Raw genomic sequence first — 16,241 nt, 5'->3', positions numbered from 1 at the left:
CACAAGACACTGGTAGTTAAAAATATAATATGTTACATAAACTCTATAATGTGAAACTTGAGACAAGGGAACACTCCCCCCTATTATTTTAAATAATCTGATAGGTTTTAAATGTTACATAATAGAGATTGAGAGCCCTATCATGGTAATAGTAATGTGAAATGTAAACCTTTCAAATATCATGATATAAAATGATATCATGAAGTTTAAACATTAGTTCCTGTCTAAGGAAATAATATTCAAATAGCACTATGATTATTTTACTCATAAAACTAGACATCATCACAGGTGCAGGTAAAAGTTACAAGCTATTCTATAGCTAGCACTCTTTTCTGAGTAAAAGGAAGAGTTTATTGAATGGCATAAAATTCAACTTAATTTTAACATAAAATGGGATTTATCTTGTAAATGTAAAATTGCCAAGTATTTTATTATAGGTATACTGATATCGTATATTGTAATTTTAAAAATTATGACATTGTTTTTTTCAATTTGTAAATTCAAATTACCAGGTGCATATTTAAATATGTGTGTGGAGGAAAAACAGGTAGACGTCAAACTTCAGAGCCCTAAAGATAATAAACGCTAATCCCTGAATTTTGCAATGAAATCAAGCCAATTTGTACCTGCTTCATATTCCAAGACTGTGTCTTCTATCTCAGAATACCTCTGTTTCCAAGCAAGAGTCCCTCTTCCTCGTTTGACTATATTTAAATGCATTCAACAGATATTAAGTACTTACTATATGCCAGGTATTGTTCCAGAACCAGGAAATAGACAAATAAAAGAATCGTAGACTTTAAAAAATTGAATTGCACAAAAATTGGCTGCACACTTTTAACAAAACACAGGATAACTCGCCAGAATTGTTTATGTATGTGTCAAGATCTGTTCTTCTTAAGATTGAATTTTTTATTTTTTTTATTTTTTATTTTTTTTCAATTTTTTTTCAATTTTTTTTTTTTAATTTTTTTTTAACATTTATTTATTTTTGAAACAGAGACAGAGCATGAACGGGGGAGGGTCAGAGAGAGGGAGACACAGAATCTGAAACAGGCTTCAGGCTCTGAACTGTCAGCACAGAGCCGGACGCGGGGCTCAAACTCACGGACCGCGAGATCATGACCTGAGCTGAAGTCGGCCGCCCAACCGACTGAGCCACCCAGGCGCCCCAAGATTCAATTTTTTAAAAGTGTGCGGCCAGTGACTATGAAGTTTTCAGCGAGCTCTGAATGAGGGCCGGAGCAGGTGGGGGGTGTTAAACTCAAGCTGAGTGCTGAGAAGTGAATAGGTATCTGCTAAGCAATACATAGCAATACTGTGAATGAGCAGAAGAGTTAGAGCTCAGGACGTGAGCAGACCAGGAGAGAACCAGAGAATGAAGTAAGGCAGATGAAGAGACAGAGAGGTGGAATCACAGATGGCTTTTATTTTGTTTTTAAGCAGTGGTGAATACCTGGTGCTTCAACTTTATTCCTTATCTTACAAAACTCAGTCCTACTCCCCACTTCTAATTGCAGCCCACTCACAAGTATAGGTGATAGGGAAAAGCATTCTACATGAGTCCCTTGAAAAGCTCCGTCTTTATGCAGTCATTTCCATGCCTGTATCTAACTCGGCCAACAGATACACGCTCATCGCTCAGTTAAATGATTAGAAACTTGATGGTAGATTTGGACAGTCCTTTTTTTCTGTCATCTGCCTAGCTTTTACTGCCTTACGTGGCTTCCCTGTACCCTTATAAAAATATTTTTATTAGTTTTTTTAAAAATTTTTATTCTAGAGGAAGTGAGTACAAGTTGGGGAGAAGGCAGAGGGAGAGAATCTTAAGCAGGCTGCACGGGTGGACACAGGACTAGATCTCATGACCCTGGGATCAGGACCTGAGCTGAAACCAAGCGTCAGTCTCTCAACCCATTGAGCCACCCAGGCACCCCTGCCCTGTACTCTTTCTCGATAAGTGAAAACTGCTCTGGCTTCAGTCACTTCATGATAACACGTAGCCCGCTGTCAACATGCTGTCCAGGTCAACAGTAGACGGGTTTTATGAGCTCTTCTGTTCTTTAACCGCTTTATACTTGTGCTTTCAGAAGGAAACCAGTCTTCTTACAGATGTCTCAAATATTGCAAGGTCTTTTTTTTTTTTTAACTTAAGCTGTCAAGATTTTCTTTTCTTTGTCTGTCTCAAGTTTTTATTGAAATTCTTCTTAGTTAACATACAGCGTAGTATTGGTTTCAGGAGTAGAAGCGGGTGATTCATCGCTTACACGTAACACCCCCATCACCCATTTAGCCCATCCCTTGACGACCTCTGCTCCGGCAAGCCTCAGTTTTATTCTCTATGGTTAATAGTCTCGTATGGTTTGCCTCCCTCTCTTTAGTTTTTTCTCCCTTCCCATATGTTCATCTGTTTTGTTTCTAAGATACCACATGAATAAAGTCATATGGTATTTGTCTTTCTAGGACTTATTTTGCTTAGCATAATATACCCTAGCTCCATCCATGTCAAGCCAAATGGCAAGGTTTCGCTGTTTTTTATGGCTGAGTAGTAGTCCATTATATGTACATATATAATGTATATGTATATATAAAATATGTGTGTATACACACACACCCCCCACATCCTTATCCATTCATCAGCACACCAGTGAGAATGGCTAAATTTAACAACACAGAGAACAACAGATGTTGGAGAGGTTGTGTAGAAATGGGAACCCTCCTATACTGTTGGTGGGAATGCCAACCGGTGCAGCCACTCTGGAAAACAGTATGGAGCTTCCTCAAAAAGTTAAAAATAGAACTACCCTATGATCCAGAAATTGCACTGCTAGGTGTTTATCCAAAGGATACAGAAATATTGATTCAAAGGGGCTCATGCACTCCTATGTTTATAGCAGCATTATCAACAACAGCCAAATCATGGACAGATTTTCCTTAAAAATCTTTCAGTTATAAATTCGGAGTGATTTGTCACCTTCATTTATCACATTATTTCAAAGCAGAAGAAATCACATGGTCATAATCAAAGGTATGCTGTTAGTTTCTAAATGGTAAAGACAAAAAAAATTAAAAGCAAGTCTTTAAAATAATGAGTCATCAGTGATGTGTTTAAGTAAAAACAGCTTAATCTAATCTTTTGCTTCTGTTCCTTATAGCATATACAGCTAAGAAAAATAAAATGACAGTGTTCTTGTCTTGTAGGACATGTTATTACAGATAGCCGAGGAAGCTTACATATCTAATGCGAACACATTGCTGATGTCAGTAAAACAGTTTAAAGTGACCTGGAATACAGGCAGGTCTTTCGATTTTAGTAGTAGTGAGTTTTTTGTGAAGTTTTCCCAAGACACCAGCAATTCTTCTATGAGGAGGGCTTAGTAATATTTTCATATGCATTACTCTCTACGTGATAATCTTGATGAAATAGATTGAAAGAAAGGTACTTTCTCTTTCCAAGTTCAAGTCTTGTTTTCTAATAATTGCTACTTAATATATCTGTTGGTTGTTTATCCTTAACAGATATTGATAGTGTTATTATCCCCAGGTGTGCAGGTGTTATTATGCAGGGGTGGCTTTCCAACTTTATACGATTCTCAGAGATTACACCTATTCCTCCAATAAGTAGGAACGGGCTTATTTAATATATAAATGCTTTGTAGAGATGAGATATGGGAAAGGGAGAAATTAAAGGTGACATGAGATTTTGTGTCTGAGTAAATGGAAATAGGAAATCTTCATTGGCAGAGAGATTTTCTGTATACATATTCTATCAATTAGAGAGAGAAAAAGTGTTGCTGTCTCTGACTATAATTATGGACAGATATATTTCTCCTTTTAGTTGTAGCAAATGTTGCTTTGTATAATTTAAAGCTCTGTGATTCGTGCATACGTGTTCAGAGTGTTTAAGTTTCTTGGAGAGCTGACCCCTTTATAGCTGCATAATATCCCTTTTTAGTTCTGGTAAGTTCCTTGTTCTGAAGTCTATTGTGTCTGAATTAAGATAGCGGTTTTAGTTCTTTTGTTAACAAAATTGTGTTGTCACGTTAGATCATTTCTATCAGTTTTCTTTTAACCTATTCATGCCTTTATTTTTAACATGAGTTGCAGACCGCCTAACGTTGGGTATTCCTCTTTCCTCTTTCATCTCACTCGACCAGCTCTGTATTTTCATTGGGCCTAATAGATTGTTTAACATCATTATTGATAAGGTTGGATAAAAATACCAGTTGGATAGCTGTCTCCTGTTTTTTTCTATCTGTTCTTTGTTTCTTTTTCCTTGTCTGCCATGTTTGGTTAATAAGACTCTTAAAAATTCAATTTTATGTATACTATTAATTTATTTTTAGCTTTAAATATTTTAAAGGTTTATTAATAAATAAGACCAGGGATTATGGTCTACATCTTTATAGACAATAAGAATCTACAAATAATGTTATACTACTTCCTATGCAGTGGTAAGGGCCTTACATTAGTAAATTCCCAATGCCTATCTCCATCCTACATACATTTCTTGTTATGTGTTTTATTTTCCTTTGTGCTACAAGTACACAGTACATCTTCTGTTTTAAATAGTTTCCTTTTAGGACAGTTAACATGAACAGAATATGTTTTATTTTTATTTACCTCATTTCCATATTTTTGTGTGAATCCTAGTTTCTGTCAAGCGTTTGCTAATACATCTGCCCGAGAGTCTCCCTCAACGTTTCTTTCAGGGCAAATCTATTGGCAATTAATTCTCCGTTTTTGTCTATCTGAAAATCATCATGTCTCCTTCAATTTTGGAGGATATTTCCCTGAGTTGCTAACGAACACTCTGGAGCAGGAGTGCGGAGAAGGCACACGAGCAACTGTCAGTTTGCTGTTATTACGCGAAGGTTCTGATTAGCAAACAGTAATCATGTTGTATTGAGCATTGCTAATCCAAGGATTAGTAAATATCGTCTCAGTTAGCAAATTAAAATGGTTGAGTTAATGAGAATTAGGCAGCTACTTTTAATGACTTGAACTTAGGTGTAAGTAAGCCCATAGAAACATAAAACCTCATCCCTTATGTCAATGATCTTGGAGCAATGGTAGGAGGGAGGGGTAAGAGAAATGTTGGACAAGAATTGATTCCTGGTCTGGGGAGACTGCTGTGGTATCGTAGCCTGCCTGCTTTTTATAACATATTTATCGAGCTACGACTGAACTCCTTGGCTTCTGCCTCTGCCCAAACAACCAAAGATGGGAACCTAATCGTGATTAAGCCATGGTCCAAAAGGTGCCACTATCCACGGCCAGTCACAGTCATTAGAAAATTAAACACTCATCCTGGTTTTAAGGAGGGGAATCTGGAGGGACACCACTCTTTATTCTACTAATTCACCTAAAAATAAGCATTTGTTGTTGTCGTTGAGAGGAAAATACTGATTCATGATTTTCCATGTGTGAAGGGTAAGAAAACTTGGAGTAAGGTCTGTTGCCTGGTCTTAAATCACTCTCGCCAATTCAGGGGACAAATGGGAAAAATAAGTTTTATTCCTCAATGAGCAAAGAGAGCTAGGTCCTATTGTAAGTTCTTCCACATGTTTTTAGTGAATTTCCTGTATCTGTGATTACTAGTTTGCTCGCCAAGTAATTTACTCCACGATTTTATTTCATTTTATTATGTTTTTAATGTTTGCTTATTTTTGAGAGAGAGAGAGAGAGTGGGGAGGGGCAGAAAGAGGTGGGGGGGGGAACAGAATTTCTGAAGCACACGCTGCCCTGACAGCAGAGAGCCCGATGCAGGGGTCAAACTCACCAACTGCGAGACCATGACCTGAGCTGAAGTCAGACGCTTACCCACCTGAGCCACCCCGGTGCCCTTTCCTCCATGATTTTTAAAAAGTCAGATCACTGCAAAGTAGCAGTTTCCAAAGTTACTGGAACAGCAGTAACAGCCGACGGGAAGAACAGCGGCTTGCACGGATACAGAAAAGGCAATTCAGTAGCTACGTTTGTAAAAGAAAGAGAAGACAAACAAAATGGCACCAGTGTGTGTGTGCTCGTGTGTGATTTTAGAGGATTTCAAAGAAAATTAAAAGGCCCACTTCCCCCTGACTTTCTACTGCCTTAAAGTCTGTCATACACAAAGTACTGGGGGCGCCTACCTGTGCCGCACGTCCTTACGTTACCATGTTGCTACAGTCTCTCTCTCTCTCTCTCTCTCTCTCTCTCTCTCTCTCTCTCGGTCCTTGTTCTCCAGGGTTCTCCTCTCCCGGTGACTGACAATCTGTCTCTTCCCTCACACCTTGTGTTCCTCACTCTGCCTTTGGCTCCCACTGGCCTGCTGACTAGGCAGACAACCCTCCGGGTGGTTGAATCCTCCTCCTTAGCTCAAGGAAACACAAACAAAGCCAGATGTTGTAACCGTGAACTTTCTGTTGAGACACAGCTTGTCAGTTTTTGTGAAAGCATTTTCTGTCAAAAGGCTGTCGTAGGCTTTTGCAAGAGAAAAGAAAAGAGAATTTTGAAAACCGCAAAAACCAGGCTTGCATGATTGACGCCAGGCTCAAAGACAGGAACCCCCACGACCTTGGTAATGAGACAACTATAATCATGACGTAATGTGTTTGCTTCTCTGGTTAATACCCTAGGAAACTGCAGCTTAGCGCCGTTAGGTAAGTAAACTGACCCCGTGTATGCATTTATGAAAGAGCAGAACCCAAAGTCGGTGCCTTCAGGAACATCAGGCCTACGTCCTTTCCTCTACAAAGCAGACTTTGGCCAGTGCTAGAGCACAGGGGTAGCTTTTCCAGACTGTGAAATGTCCCGTGTATCTTGGCCATCTAGGAAACCTGTTTGGGAAAGACACTTTATGTGAAAAATCATAAGTATAATCTTAAATTTGGAATTTAAGCGGTATATGGAATTATATCACCAGTTTAAATATTATGGGAAATAATTTTCAAAAATATGTCTGGAAGTGGGTGGGGTGATGGCAGAATTAGATGAAAGGAGCATAACAGGTCAGACGGCGAAACACAAGCACCATGTGATTTTACTCCCGTGGACTCTAAAACAAAACAAAACAAAACAAATGAATAAACAGAATCCAGAATCAGGCCTATAAATACAGAGAACAAACTGATGGTTGCCGGAGGGGAAGGGGTTGGAGGGATGGTCAAAATGGGTGAAGGTTGAGTGGGCGGTACAGCTTTCTAAGTTGCGGACTGAGTAAGTCGTGCGGCTGAAAGGTACAGCACAGAGAGTATAGTCCATGATATTGCAATAGCGCCATATGGTGACAGATGGTGTCTACACTTGTGGTGAGCACAGCATGATGTACACAGAAGTTGAATCACTGTCGTACATCTGAAACTAACGTAACATTTTGTGTCAGCTTAGCCAAACAAAACATTTTTAAAAATATTTTCAAAATAAGAGAAAACTAAAATTATTACATTTTATATTATTTATTTTTTAATGTGCACTTATTTTTGAGACGGGGGAGAGAGAGAGAGAGCGAGCGTGCAAGCAGGGAAGGGCAGAGAGAGAGCAGGAGAGAAGACCCAAAGTGGGCTATACGCCGACAGCAGCGAGCCCGATGTGGGGCTGGAACTCGCAAACCATAAGACCATGACCTGAGCTGAAGTCGGACACTCAGCCAGCGGAGCCACCCAGGTGCCCCTAAAATTACTACATTTTAAGTGTGTCAGTCTTTTATTATGGAAGCATAAAGTAGAGTGGGATTTATCCATAGTTAGATAATAATACTTTCTCTTCCATAAAATATACCAATGAATTCTAAGGAAAAATAAATCAGATGATTATATCCCTAGGTGCTGAAAAGCATTTGAAAAAATTCAGTATTGTTGATTTAAAAAAATCCATCAACTGTATGTATTTGCTTATCTATTTCAGATCATTTTTTTAAATTTTTTTCTTAATTTTTTTCACGTTTATTTATTTTTGAGACAGAGACAGAGCATGAATGGGGGAGGGTCAGAGAGAGAGAGACACACACAGAATCTGAAACGGGCTCCAGGCTCTGAGCGGTCAGCACACAGCCTGACGCGGGGCTCGAACCCACGGACCGCGAGATCATGACCTGAGTGGAAGGCAGACGCTTAACCGACTGAGCCACCCAGGCGCCCCTCAGATCATTTTTAATGGGGAAAATATCTGTCATTCACTTTCAAGTTAAGAAAAATGCCCTCTGTCTCTGTCAAAACTACTAACAATTCAACTGGAAGTATTAACACTTAGTTGAACACAGAAGTAAAATGAAACATTATAAAAGGTAAGAAATAGAAAAAAAATTGCTAGTGATAGTCATTTATGTAGAAAACCCTAGAGAGTAGGAGATTTATCTTAAAGGCAGTACAAAGAATAATTGGATGGCACACAGTGACATGCGAAATTTATGAATAGGTAGCAGCCGATTTCGCATTACTACCAACCTGATGGAAAAATATCACTGATGATAAGACATGTTTACAACAGCAAAACAAAGTTAGATAATGTGGGAATAGGCTAACGACATGCATGCCCTATGTAAGCAAATGTAAAATTTTAAATTGGACATAAAGGGAAAAGCAAACCAAGATTTGGTAATAAAGTTACTCAACATCATTAAGACATTGGGTGTCCCTGGTCTAATTCATAAATTCACGTGAAATCGGGAAAACTTCTCAAAGTGATTCAGTCGGTAGTCTTTTCAGCAAGTGGTGCTTGGGACGCGTAAATATCCACAGAGAAAGAAAAATTAGCTTCGTGCTGTACTTCACATCAAACCCATAACTCCGTTTGTATTTTCTCAATTACTGGGCAATTGTTTTCATACGATTTAATTTTACATCTCTTGTAGACCATACATTATAATACTTGTTTATATAGCCATACTTCAAAGAAATATAAATAATAAACATAAAATTTAACCACAGATGTAACCAAACTTTAACCAGATGTCCGGTGGTTCCCATTCTTTGGGGAAGATTCCTCTTTCCGTCTGGTATCATTTTTCTTCTGCCTGAATGACTTCTTCTAAACTTTTTCATAGTGCAGACCTGTCAGGAAAAAAAAATCTGTCAGTTTTTTTGTATGTTTGAAAACGTTTCTGCCTTCATTTTTGAAATGTATATACGTAGAATTGTGTGTTGACATTTTTTTTCTTTCATACTTTAGAGATTTTCGTATCCTGTCTCCTCACTTACACTGTTTCCAGTGAGAAATCTGCTATTATTCTTCCGTTTGTTCTGTATAAGTAACATGCCTTTCTTCTCTGCCTGCTTTCAAGACTTTATCACTTTATTTTGAGAAATTTGGTACGTTGTGTGGTTGGTGTAGTTTTCTTCATAGTTCTTATGTTTAGAGTCCACTCAGATTTTTGGATCTGTGAGGTCACGGTTTGCATCAATTTTGAAAATGTTTTGATCGCTCTTGGTTCCAATACCTTTTGTTCCTTTCTTTTCTTTCCCTGCTGCCTGAAAATTCTCAAAAATTCGTGAACTGGGCAACAATAGAGCCAACCTCATCTGTTCCCTGTCTGTTGGGGATTAGTGTCATTCATTGCCTGATGTCCTCTGTCTTGAAAGCTACCATTTCATATGGTTTTGTCTGGTTTTGTTGCTGTTGTTGGTAGGAGGCTAAATTTGATTTCTGTCGCTACACATTGGCTGGAGGTAGAGTGTCAAGGTTGTAAGACATTCCCGAGGGAATACAACTCATTTGTTTTACATGTGACCTATGTAGAAAATTAACTAATGCCTATTTTTATTTTTATTTAAAAAATTTTTTAATGTTCATTTTCTTTAAAGAGACAGAGCGTGTGGGGGGGAGGGGCAGAGTGAGAGGGAGACACAGAACCCGAAGCAGGCTCCAGGCTCCGAGCTGTCAGCGCAGGGCTCATGGCGGGGCTCGAACCCACGGACCGTGAGATCATGACCTGAGCTGAAGTTGGGCTTAACCAACTGAGGCACCTAGGTGCCCCAACTAATGCACATTCTTTACGTTTCCCTTTAAAGTCAGAATATATTAATTTTTATTGATTACATTTTTCCTAGTTAGGTTAAAATATGCTTTCAAAGAAAAATTATATTGATTTAGCATGTGACATATAGTTGATGTTATAAGAAAAGAAAACTAAAATATGAATATTCCTTTTATACTAATATTTTTAAGTGTAGAAGTGATAATTTTGAAATTTGTTCTTATTTAAATAAACATATCAGGGGCACCTGGGTGGCTCAGTCGGTTGAGCGTCCGACTTCCGCTCAGGTCATGAAATCGCGGTTGACGGGTTCAAGCCCCACGTCTGGCTCTGTGCTGACAGCTCGGAGCCTGGAGCCTGCTTCGGATTCTGTCTCCCTCTCTCTCTCTCTGCCCCTCCCCCACTCACACTCTGTCTCTTTCTCTCTCTCAAAAACAAAAAGTAAACATTAAAAAAATTAAATACACATATCATACGCACTTTAAATGGATGCTGGGTACAATTTCACACAGCAATGATAAATGTAGGGCACGCAGCCGATACATAGACATGGACATTTTGCCAGCAAAATACATCTGTATTTTCAAAAGTAGCCCTGCACCAATGGGACACAGAGTAAATCACCATATTTGTGTGATACGCGCTATTCTAATTCCCAGCTTGTTCGTCCACATTAATTCTGTAGTCCTTTCAAGGTTTCCAATATGTAAACGGTCCCCGACATGCTGGTGAAAATGCATCCGGAGATCAGCCTATCTGTGCGTACTTGAAGATGCACCTGTCATCATCACTCCCCCGATTCCAACATAAAGTACTGTTTTCATCACTTCCTTTAGCAGACGTCCACTGACGTGGTTGGAAGAAACAATCCTTTGCTGTTACCGTGTGCCGCTCATTTTCAGGTGAAGCAAACAAAACCTACTGTCCCTGTTTCTGTACAGAGAAATAACACTCGATGTCTCTAAGGAGTTGCCGATAAACAGAAAATATAGCCAGTTTACTCTTACACAAGTTTTGAAATGGTGTCATCGCCAAGTATATTTGAAAACTGACTCACTCCCTACAAGAAAAGGATTTTTGTTAGTCCAGATGATTATCACAACTGTGGTAAGCTAAGACTGAGGGCTCACACCGTGGCCGTTACTTACAGGTTTTGCATATATTAACTGATTGACACTTCAGAAAATTCTATTATTGTTAGCTCCATGTTATGGGAGTAACAACTGAGGCACAGACTGGTTACAACACATGTCATCGATCGCGCCTAGATGTGTGAAGCCAGGATTAAAAACCAGAAACATGACAAAGAGCGGAACTGTTTCTCTACTCTCACCCTTACCTTTTATGTATCCCTACCTTAGAAAATCAATACATGAGTTTCGCTTGACAAGTCAGAATCATCAATAACATAACTCTTATCCACTCCCTGATTCTAATTACTGTATTTTTGGAACTTCAACATGTATCGTTTAATCCAGAAATCTTTCCTAAAATACCTCCAGCATCTCCAACTCATCTTCACCATCATCATGAAAGAGCTTTACTATTTTCACCTGCCGATGATTTGTCCTAATTTTTATATGCAGGTTGCAACTCTTCCAATGAGTATCTATAGTTGCAATTTCTAATTCCTGCCAGTTTTTATTTCCACTTTTACGTGAACTTTCCATTAAACTTACCATGGAGTTGCTGGTGTAATACCAAAACAGTTTTTTCCAGAACCATTTGATAGTGACTTGCTGATAGGAGGCACTATCTCCTCTACATAGTTTACTGTGTATTTCATACAAAGCAGGATATTTTTATGCATAACCACAAAACCAGGAAATTTACCGTGGTGCGTTATTACCCTCTAATTTTCAGATGCCGTTCAATTTCTACCAATAGTTTTGTTTTATTTTTATTTTTTAAAAATTGTTTAAGTGTTTATTTTTGAGAGAGAGAGAGAGAGAGAGAGAGAGAGAGACAGAGAGACAGACACAGAATCCAAAGCAGTCTCCAGGCTCTGAGCTGTCAGCACAGACCCCAATGCGGGGCTCAAACCCATGAACTGCGAGATCATGACCTGAGCCAAAGCCAGATGCTTAACTGATGGAGCCATGCGCTCCAAGTGGTTTGTTTGTTTGTTTAAATGCTTACTTGAGAGAGAGAGAGAGGGAGAGAATCCCAAGCAGGCTCCGTGCTGTAAGCACGGAGCCTGCCATGGGGCTTGAACTCATGAACTGTGAGCTCATGACCTGAGCTGAAATCAAGAGTCAGATGTTCAACTGAGTGAGCCACCCGGGCGCCCCTCTACCAGTAGTTTCAAAGTGCCCTTATAGGAAAAGTGTTTAATTCAGAATTGCAAATATTGCTCAGTGTTCCTGTCTCTAGTTTTCTCCAATCTGGATCAGTTGTTCATTCTTTCTTTAATATTGGTAACCTGGGCGCTTGTGAATGAATAGGGGAATTATCTTATAGAATGTTTTTCAGCATGTGCTTGTGTGATGTTTCTCCTGGTCAGTTGCAAATTGTATTTCTTCAAGTTGGCTACTTCCACTGTGAAAGTGATACTGTTTTTTTTTTTTTTAAATTTTTTTTTTTAACGTTTATTTATTTTTGAGACAGAGAGAGACAGAGCATGAACGGGGGAGGGGCAGAGAGAGAGGGAGACACAGAATCGGAAGCAGGCTCCAGGCTCTGAGCCATCAGCCCAGAGCCCAACGTGGGGCTCGAACTCACGGACCGTGGGATCGTGACTTGAGCTGAAGTCGGACGCTCAACCGACTGAGCCACCCAGGCGTCCCAGTGATACTGTTTTTATCATTACATCCTATCAAGATGCACATGAATTTGATCTTTCCCTTTACTGGTTACACTATCCTTTGTCAGAGATCTCAGCTGTCAGACTTTTTACTTGTCAGTCAGTAAGTATTTTGTGGGAAACTACACTGAGACTATGTAAGTATCTTGTCTCTTACAAATGTTCAATATATTCAACTCAATACAGTCACATTAACCCAATTCTTCCTATTTAAAAAAAAGGGGGGGGGGTTGTGATTTGTTACTATCATTATTTTTAACCTCAAATTGTCCCAGATCAGCCAATGAGAGCATGTTCAATTTGGCTTCTGTGTCCTTTTAACCTGTTCCTTTCCTTCTTTGAGTGATACTTTTCCTGTTCCAGGTTCCTCTTGTCCTTCAACTGGCCTGGAATCCTTTTTCTTCAAGGTATCTGTTTGCTTTTCAGTACAAAGTAATGTTAGGAAACCAAGATCCAGGTGCTAGTTTTGCTCATTGCTATAGGGGTGTTTCTACCTGAGCCCTCTTAGCAGACAGAACTGGTGTGGGGGGGGAGGGGGGCGTGTGCGCACACATACCTTTCTATGCCTGTTTATTTCACTAATACCTCCCATTTCAATCTAATACCAGGGTTTATTCTAGTGTTGCTTGTTACTCCTTTTTCTGATAGAAACCTGGTTCCCATGAGCATTAAAGTATTTTTTAGGGGGTGCCTGGGTGTTCAGTTGGTTAAACATCTGACTCTTGATTTCAGTTCAGGTCATGACCTCATGGTCTGAAATTGAGCCCCGCATCAGATTCTGAGTATGGAGCCTACTTGAGATATTCTCTCTCTCTCTCTCTCTCTCTCTCTCTCTCTCTCTCTCTCTCTGTCTCTCTCTCTCACACACACACACAAATATAATTTTAGCAGTCTCCTTGTATGTGTCATATCTCTCATAACCATCATTATCTCTTCCCCTGCATACATGCCCTCCTCATGACATATGACTTTAGGCTGCCTGGACTATTTCTACTGTCACACATGTAAACGTTTTTGTCATCCACCCTGAGGCTGACACTCAATGCTTGATGCCTTTTCTCAAGAATGCCCTCCAAACACTACATGTGCTTCCATGCCCTTCTCCCTTCTCCATCTGATCGGGATCGACCACCCTGCTCTGAGCCATTGTAACCGTCTTCCCACCAGTGGAGATACCTTGTCAAGCCCCTCCTGATGACTTCAGGTTTGAATTGTTCAGGAAGGGAAGGGGAAACCTCTCTTTATTTCTTAAATCCAAATCCATAATATTTCACTCATGGGATTCCACCAAAACATGCTTTGCCAGGGGAACAAATGACTTCCACCTGCTAAATCCAACTGTCAGAGTCCAATCCTTTTCTAGTTGGATATATTAGCAGCATTCCTTTCTCTTTCATACACATTCCATAGTCAACTTCTAGGATATCACACTCTTGTGGTTCTTTTCCTGTTATTCCATTTGAGACTTATTCACTGGATCTTCCTCTCTTCCCTGACCTCTTCATGTTGAGGTGCCTAGTATTCAGACCTCGGTTCCATTCACATTTTTGTCCACTTCCTTGGTAATGTCATCAGCCTTGTCATCCATGTGCATATAACCCAGGAATTTCTATCTCCAGTTCAGATTTCTCTGGACCTCTATGCATTGACATTCAAGTACCTATTCAGTTTTTCTAATTCCATGTCGGATAGATCTTTGCAACTTCATGTGCCCCACGCTGATATTCTAACTCCAAGTGGATTTTACTTGCAGACATTTCATACTCAATTAAGGCAATTCCATGCATTCATTCGGAGGTGCTCAAAAACCTTGTACTCATAGGCACTCTTTCTAGTGCCTAACACATCACATCCAATCTAGAATATATTTCCGATTCAACCTTCTAAATGGGGCAGAATCTAAACATTTCATGTTATCTCCACTGTTAACACCCTGGTCCAAAGAGACCATCATCTCCCCTGAATTTCTGCAAAAGCCTCCTAAGTGGGCCCCCCCCCCCCGCTTTTAGAATTGCTTCTCTATGTTGGTTTTTAACATGGCAGAGTAATCCTTTGAAGTCAAAAGCTAAACATGCTCTAGTCAAAATCTATAACAGTTCCCCATTGAATTTCAAATGAATTCCTACATATCTACCATTGCTTACCAGATCCCACAAGATCTGGCTTCATTGCTACTATTAAGACAGATTACTTCATACACCACACTCATTTTGCTCCAGCCACCCAAGCCTCCTTGCTGTCCCTAAAAACACACCAGGCACGTGCTGACCTTGGGGACTTTGAACTTGTGTTCTTTGCAGTATGCCCTTGTTGCTCTTTCTTTCTGGAATACCGTTTCAGCAGACATTTCCACAGCTAAGCCCCTCACTTCCTATCAGTGGTCAATGTCACCTTGTCAACGAGACCTGCTTTAATCCACCTTCCGACAATTTTAATGTGTACATGAAGATTGTAACCGTTAGTGTGGTCCGCTCACCTTTCCCTGATCTCCTTTGATAGAAACATACTCATTGGCCTTCGCCTCCCTCTAGTAGCCTATAGAGTTGCTTTTATGTGAAGTGTTTGAAAATGAAACATTCACACTGAAAACCCCTATCTTGTAATTCGATAAATAACTTTCTACATCACCTTCCTACCGCCTAGACTCCAGGGCAATTTCTTCCTACTTCCATGTCTAATCTAGCAATATTGCGTAATATCTAATTTTCCAAACCTAACAACTATTTATCTTTACAATTTTGCTAAGGCTCAAACTTTTGCACAGAGCTCTCTCCTACGTTTCTTCTCCCAGATATATTACTCAGCACAAATTAATCTACGTAAATTAATCAATTGGCACAAATGAATTAAGCGGCACACATTCTGAATTTTGGTTGTTCATCCATTCTTGCCCATGAAATACTGTTTTATAGTTAGTTCAAATATCTATTGTTTCTATTAAAAATACATTAATTATTCATATAGTTACATTTCTTTTATTTACTCTAATATATGCTAGACTTTTTAGTAGGAATCAGCACCAGGAACAAATTTAGCTCAATATTCAGCTTCAATTCTTATAATAACTTGTTAAATTTGTCAGAGACCATTATAATATTGTGAAACTTTGAGGCAGTTTTATTAAAAATGGAAAAAATTGTACTTCCATAGCTACATATGTGTTATTGACATGGATATAAATAATCACCTAAATGAATATACTTAGGGGTTTGTAGTTTTGCTGTGCCTACTAGTAATTCACATTTTCACTGATAACTGAGTTTTGCCTTTTTGATAAAAAAGTAATCAAACACTGAAAAACTTACACTAACATAGTAAACTAATAATATTTGCCTGATGTGTAATAAAAAAATAGGGAAATTTTCTTTAAGACTCCTCAATCATTATAAATTTCACTCATTCATTATCACATGATTATTTAAGACCTGCTTTTTTTATTATTTTAAGTAGGCTTCAGGCCCAGCATGGAGCCCAGTGCAAGGCTTG

At 39.2% G+C, this 16,241-nt stretch overlaps 1 pseudogene; it reads right to left on the bottom strand.

The window, feature by feature from the left end:
* The window catches only part of LOC125930493 (protein FRG1-like), a 40,701-nt pseudogene extending 29,067 nt beyond the window's left edge, over positions 1 to 11,634 (bottom strand).
* Positions 11,635 to 16,241: the final 4,607 nt, after the last annotated feature.

This window comes from Panthera uncia, chromosome A2 (genome assembly GCF_023721935.1).
Source record: "Panthera uncia isolate 11264 chromosome A2, Puncia_PCG_1.0, whole genome shotgun sequence".
Classification (NCBI taxonomy): Eukaryota; Metazoa; Chordata; class Mammalia; order Carnivora; family Felidae; genus Panthera; species Panthera uncia.
Note: the sequence above shows the minus strand (reverse complement) of the source record. Positions and strands in the feature narration are given on the sequence as shown.